Here is a 7935-nt window from a genome sequence, read left to right on the forward strand (position 1 = left end):
TTTATCAATCCGTAGGAGGCATAGGATGAAGATGGTCTGTCTCAAGCAACCCTGCAACCAAATAACAAAGAGTCTCTTGTGTCCCCAACACACCCAATACAATGGTAAATTGAATAGGTGCACTAGTTCAGCGAAGAGATGGTGATACAAGTGGTATATGGATGGTAGATAAAGGTTTTTGTAATCTGAAAATATAAAAACAGCAAGGTAACTAATGATAAAAGTGAGCACAAACGGTATTGCAATGCGTTGAAACAAGGCCTAGGGTTCATACTTTCACTAGTGCAGGTTCTCTCAACAATAATAACATAGTTGGATCATATAACTATCCCTCAATATGCAACAAAGAGTCACTCCAAAGTCACTAATAGCGGAGAACAAACAAAGAGATTATGGTAGGGTACGAAACCACCTCAAAGTTATTCTTTCTGATCAATCTATTCAAGAGTCCGTAGTAAAATAACATGAAGCTATTCTTTCCGTTCAATCTATCATAGAGTTTGTACTAGAATAACACCTTAAGACACAAATCAACCAAAACCCTAATGTCACCTAGATACTCCAATGTCACCTCAAGTATCTGTGGGTATGATCATATGATATAGTAAACTCAACAAAATAACTATCATGTGAGGCATAATCCAATTGAAGTTAAAATAATGATGACAAGTTTCATGGATATAATTATTCTTTATAGCATACGTGTCATCACAATAATCATCATAGATAGGAGGGATGCTTTCATCATAATAAATTTGCACATCAAAACTTGGGGGACTAAAAATATCATCTTCATCAAACATGGCATCCCCAAGCTTGTGGCTTTGCATATCATTAGCATCATGGGTATTCAAAGAATTCATACTAACAACATTGCAATCATGCTCATCATCCAAAAATTTAGTGCCAAACATTTTAATACATTCTTCTTCTAACACTTTGGCACAATTATCGGAATCCTTATTTTCACGAAAGACATTAAAAAGATGAAGCATATGAGGTAACCTTAATTCCTTTTTTTGTAGTGATAAAACAAGAAACTAAAAGATTCGATTGCAAGATCTAAAGATATACCTTCAAGCACTAACCTCCCCGGCAACGGCGCCAGAAAAGAGCTTGATGTCTACTACACAACCTTCTTCTTGTAGACGTTGTTGGGCCTCCAAGTGCAGAGGTTTGTAGGACAGTAGCAAATTTCCCTCAAGTGGATGACCTAAGGTTTATCAATCCGTATGAGGCGTAGGATGAAGATGGTCTCTCTCAAGCAACCCTACAACCAAATAACAAAGAGTCTCTTGTGTCCCCAACACACCCAATACAATGGTAAATTGTATAGGTGCACTAGTTCGGCGAAGAGATGGTGATACAAGTGGTATATGGATGGTAGATAAAGGTTTTTGTAATCTGAAAATATAAAAACAGCAAGGTAACTAATGATAAAAGTGAGCACAAACGGTATAGCAATGCGTTGAAACAAGGCCTAGGGTTCATACTTTCACTAGTGCAGGTTCTCTCAACAATAATAACATAGTTGGATCATATAACTATCCCTCAATATGCAACAAAGAGTCACTCCAAAGTCACTAATAGCGGAGAACAAACAAAGAGATTATGGTAGGGTACGAAACCACCTCAAAGTTATTCTTTCTGATAGATCTATTCAAGAGTCTGTAGTAAAATAACATGAAGCTATTCTTTCCGTTCAATCTATCATAGAGTTCGTACTAGAATAACACCTTAAGACACAAATCAACCAAAACCCTAATGTCACCTAGATACTCCAATGTCACCTCAAGTATCCGTGGGTATGATTATACGATATGCATCACACAATCTCAGATTCATCTATTCAAACCAACACAAAGTACTTCAAAGAGTGCCCCAAAGTTTCTACCGGAGAGTCAAGAAGAAAACGTGTGCCAACCCCTATGCATAGGTTCATGGGCGGAACCCGCAAGTTGATCACCAAAACATACATCAAGTGGATCAATAGAATACCCTATTGTCACCACGGGTATCCCACGCAAGACATACATCAAGTGTTCTCAAATCCTTAAAGACTCAATCCGATAAGACAACTAAAAAAGGGAAAACTCAATTCATCACAAGAGAGTAGAGGGGGAGAAGAAACATAAGATCCAACTATAATAGCAAAGCTCGCGATACATCAAGATCGTATCACCTCAAGAACATGAGAGAGATAGAGATCAAACACATAGCTACCGGTACATACCCTCAGCCCCGAGGGAGAACTACTCCCTCCTCGTCATGGAGAGCACCGGGATGATGAAGATGGCCACCGGAGAGGGATTCCCCCTCTGGCAGGGTGCCGGAATGGGTCTAGATTGGTTTTTGGTGGCTACGGAGGCTTCTGGCGGTGGAACTCCCGATCTATTCTGCTCCCCAAAGTTTTTAGGGTATATGGGTATATATAGGAGGAAGAAGTGCGTCAGTGGATCTCCAGGTTGTCCTCGAGGCAGTGGGCGCACCCAGGGGGGTGGGCGCGCCCCCCACCCTCGTGGGCAGCCCGGGACTCTCTTGGTCCATCTCCGATACTCAGTGGGCTTCTTCTGGTCCAAAAATAAATTCCGTGAAGTTTCAGGTCAATTGGACTCCATTTGATTTTCCTTTTCTGCGATACTCGAAAACAAGGAAAAAATAGAAACTGGCACTGGGCTCTAGGTTAATAGGTTAGTCCCAAAAATCATATAAAGTAGCATATAAATACATATAAAACATCCAAGGTTGATAATATAATAGCATGAAACAATCAAAAATTATAGATATGTTGGAGACGTATCACTAGCACCGAAGGTACGACACCTCCGCGATCTGCACATGTTCAGCTCGGTGACGTCCCGCAAACTCACAATCCAGTAGAGCTTTGAGGGAGAGTTTCTTCAGCACGACGGCGTGATGACGGTGATGATGATGCTACCGGAACAGGGCTTCGCCTAAGCACCGCTATGATATAACCGAGGTGGATTATGGTGGAGGGGGGCACCGCACATGGCTAAAATATCAATGATCAACTTATGTGTCCATGGGGTGCCCCCTCCCCCGTATATAAAGGAGTGGAGGAGGGGGAAGGCCGACCCTCTACTATGGCGCGTCCTGGGGAGTCCTACTCCCACCGGGAGTAGGATTCCCCCCTTCCAAGTAGTAGGAGTAGGAGAGAAGGAACGGGAAGAGAGAAGAGAAGGAAGGAGGGGGCGCCGCCCCTCCCCCTAGTCCAATTCGGACTACGCCTTGGGGGCGCGCGGCCTGCCCTAGGCAGCCCCTCTCTCTCTTCCCTAAAGCCCAATAAGGCCCATATACTCCCCGGCGAATTCTCGTAACTCTCCGGTACTCCGATAAATACCCGAACCACTCAGAACTTTTCCGATGTCCGAATATAGACTTCCAATATATCGATCTTTACGTCTCAAACATTTCGAGACTCCTCGTCATGTCCCTAATCTCATCCGGAACTCCGAACAACCTTCAGTACATCAAAACACATAAACTCATAATACCGATCGTCACTGAACGTTAAGCGTGCGGACCCTACGGGTTCGAGAACTATGTAGACATGACCGAGACTCATCTCTGGTCAATAACCAATAGTGGAACATGGATGCTCATATTGGTTCCTACATATTCTACGAAGATCTTTATCGGTCAAACCGCATAACAACATGCGTTGTTCCCTTTGTCATCGGTATGTTACTTGCCCGAGATTCGATCGTCGGTATCTCAATACCTAGTTCAATATCGTTACCGGCAAGTCTCTTTACTCGTACTGTAATGCATCATCCCGCAACTAACTCATTAGTCACATTGCTTGCAAGGCTTATAGTGATGTGCATTACCAAGAGGGCAAAGAGATACCTCTCCGACAATCGGGGTGACAAATCCTAATCTCGATATGTGCCAACTCAACAAGTACCATCTGAGACACCTGTAGAGCACCTTTATAATCACCCAGTTATGTTGTGACGTTTGGTAGCACACAAAGTGTTCCTCCGGTATTCGGGAGTTGCATAATCTCATAGTCTAAGGCACATGTATATGTCATGAAGAAAGCAGTAGCAACAAACTAAATGATCATTGTGCTAAGCTAACGGAATGGGTCAAGTCAATCACATCATTCTCTAATGATGTGATCCCGTTAATCAAATGACAACTCATGTATATGGCTAGGAAACTTAACCATCTTTAATTCAACGAGGTAGTCAAGTAGAGGCATACTAGTGACACTCTGTTTGTCTATGCATTCACACATGTACTAAGTTTCCGGTTAACACAATTCTAGCACGAATAATAAACATTTATCATGATATAAGGAACTAAGTAATAACTTTATTATTGACTCTAGGGCATATTTCCTTCAGTTCATAGTATTGAAGCCAAAAGATATAAGTTTAATAATGATAGTGCAACTTATTTCTGGCACTGCCGTTTAGGTCATATTGGTGCAAAGCGCATGAAGAAACTCCATGCTGATGGACTTTTGGAATCACTTGATTATGAATCACTTGATGCTTGCGAACCATGCCTCATGGGCAAGATGACTAAGACTCCGTTCTTCGGAACAATGGAGCGAGCAACAGACTTGTTGGAAATAATACATACTAATGTATGCGGTCCGATGAGTATTGATGCTCGCGGCGGGTATCGTTATTTTCTTACCTTCACAGATGATTTGAGCAGATATGGGTATATCTACTTGATGAAACAAAAGTATGAAACATTTGAAAAGTTCAAAGAATTTCATAGTGAAGTGGAAAATCATTGTAACAAGAAAATTAAGTTTCTACAATCTGATTGTGGAGGAGAATATTTGAGTTACGAGTTTGGTCTTCATTTGAAAAAATGCGGAATAGTTTCGCAACTCACGCCACCTGGAACACCATAGCGTAATGGTGTGTCCAAACGTCGTAACCACATTTTATTAGATACGGTGCGATCTATGATGTCTCTCACTGATTTACCGCTATCGTTTTGGGGTTATACTTTAGAGACGACTGCATTCATGTTAAATAGGGCACCATCGAAATCCGTTGAGACGACACCTTATGAACTGTTGTTTGGCAAGAAACCCAAGTTGTCGTTTCTTAAAGTTTGGGGTTGCGATGCTTATGTGTAAAAGCTTCGACCTGATGAGCTCGAACCCAAATCGGAGAAATGTGTCTTCATAGGATACCCAAAAGAGACTATTGGGTACATGTCGGTGTCAAAACCGGTAGATCTCGGGTAGGGGGTCCCGAACTGTGCGTCTAAGCCAGATGGTAACAGGAGGCAAGGGGGGCTTCTTTTAACAGAAGCTTATTTATACGGGCTTCATGCCCAACACATGTGTTACGCTTCCGCATGTACCTTTTATTTCACCATTATATGCATTGATATGACTTAAGTTTTGGCCAAGCTGGGTTGCCTGGCTCCTGTGCTTACCCCTACGTTCCCGATTATTCGGCTAGGCGGTAAAGGGAGCACCTCTGCGATTGTTACTTCCAGATAAGACGGATGTGTACCTCAGACTGGGTGAAGCCGAAAGCTAGCGTTCTTAAGGGAATATTCGGTCGGTGACCTAAAAGATGATCTTTTCACTTATTTATTTATGCGCCCCCAGATGCTTTTTCCCGCATCTTTTTTGCAGAATGGGCATGCACTTTAGGGCATGCCTCCCAAGGAAAGGAACCCCTAACGGAACTATTCTCCCTGGAAGATGTTTCTTACTAACCATGTAATATAACATAACTAGTCGGGCACTTGTCTGTTCACGCACTAATGACCCCTACGCCTGGTCTCCATGCATTCCCCGGTTCTTATATAACCGCATGGGAATTCGGACACACTCCGGACCGTCAGGTCCCGAGGCTGAAGCGAAAAGGTCGGCCATGAAAAACGATCTACAATCCGGCTAGAAGGCATTATAAATGTTAATTAAATTACATAGTCATTCTGACTGATTGTATTCCTCTTCAATACCATCTAGCAGGCTGTCTAATTTACAGTCCTGCTGGGAATACTTTGCGGCCAATTCTACTTGGCCGTATACTAAGCTTACAGGGATCTCCTTCCCATCGGGCCCCACAGGACCGACCTCGGCCATGTGGTTGGGGTCAGCCTTTGTGTACCGCGTGTTCACCATGGCCCAGGCCTCCCTAGCGCCTTGACGGCGGGCCGATATCTTCCACAATCAGAAGCGACGCCGTGCTCCCTTTAGCTTCTCCGCAAGCTCTCCAAGACCTTCGGGCATGGAGATGGATGGCCACAAGGCCTGGGCGACGCCTTGCATCGGCTGCCGAACTCGCTCGAGCAGTTGCGAGAGCTCGGGAAGAAGGTCACCCGTAGAACCGGGAATCTCCTCTGCAGGACGACCTGTTAGCACACCTACAGACATTACTCTGTTAGTCGACTTCCCCGCCGAACTTTTTTTCAAAGGTTCATTCAAGCACTTACTATATATGCCGCGCCGAAGCCGCTGATTCTCCTTAACGGAGTCTGACAGCTGGGCACGAACATCTTTCAGGTCGACGCCCAGCTTGGTGTTGGCATCTTGGAGATCGTTCTTCTCCCGCCTCACCTTTGTCAGCACCTTCTCACCAGCCTTCAGCTGGCGTAGGAGGTGTTGCCTTTCCGGATTCAATCCGGCGCCATCTGCAATTTCATTTGTCAGATTCGCATCCATGCCGTGCTTCGCAAAATACTTATCTTTCGAAGTGTAGATTACCAGAGGGGGTCTCCTTGGGCTCCCTTGTCGCGGCTAGTGCAGCCTCAAGTTGGGCTTTGCACTCTTCCAGCTCCTGGGACAGTATGGAATTCTTTTCTTTAAGAACCTGCATAACAAATGATCCTTAAATCAGTTATTCTAACTGTTTCAAGTCTCGGGGGCTACTGGTATATATATATATATAATTACCAAAATTTTCTTACCCGTATGTCTTTTACATATTGCTCCGTGGCTCTGGCTAGACCATTTTGAGCAGCACGGAGGTACGCATCTCCCGAATTGAAGGCATCTAATGCCTCTTGGGAGAAACAAGTGTCGCGAAGAATAGTCCAGCGATGCCTGTGGTTCATGGCACTCTCCACCTCAGAATGGGTGGCAGACAACCTGCCCACATCCTCCGTCGGAGGAGCATCTGGTACGCGCCTTGTGTTCGCCTCCGCCTCCGGACCAGGCTTTGGAGCCTGGCTAGTGGAAGCACGATTGGCAGCCTCTCCGAATATAGTCCGGCGAGGTCTCTTTGTCCTGAAGAGAGCACGAGTGTTAACATGCCTCGAAGGTATAACACCTGGGATGAGGGGGGGCGCCATACCTTTGCGCTGACGTCTTGGTCTGGACTGCACCTCTTTTTTGCCCATGGGGCCCTGCGGCCCCTCGTTGGCTTGTTGCCGCAGGTTCGGCCTCCCGTCTCAAAAACCTCCCCTGCAAAGCTCGGTTGTAAACAGGAAACTGAAAACACGAGAGGGCGGACCCCTATTCGGGGTACTGGGACTTCGATCTCAGTTACCTGGGAGGCCGGGATTATTCCTGGGTAATCGGCGTAATGGCCACCAAGGCATTGTCCTTGCTCAATTGATGGAACACTCCATCAATTAGCTCCACAGATAAGTCTGGATCCTCTTGAGAGGTCGGGTCGAGGGACCATCCTGGGTCCTCGGGTTGTGGAGGAGGGTTGTTTATTTCTTTAACATCCTGGTGCAGTTCCTGCGTTGAAGTCGTTGGACTGAATATTTAACAATGGGAATATAAAACGGATGGGCAAGTAGATGTGACCACTTACCCATCTTGGGGGATTGTACATAGAGAATCCACCCTGTGGGTCGACGCGGAGAAATTCCTCTTCTCCCTTGTACAAAGCGGACAAGATCTTTGTTAGAGCCGCAGCCGAATCCGGTCCCTTACGGCCGTAGCGGGTGGCGTCTTCCTCCCCGTTGAAATCCCAC

Source organism: Triticum urartu, chromosome 7A (assembly GCF_056163025.1).
Source record: "Triticum urartu cultivar PI428250 chromosome 7A, HENAU_Tu73, whole genome shotgun sequence".
NCBI lineage: Eukaryota > Viridiplantae > Streptophyta > Magnoliopsida > Poales > Poaceae > Triticum > Triticum urartu.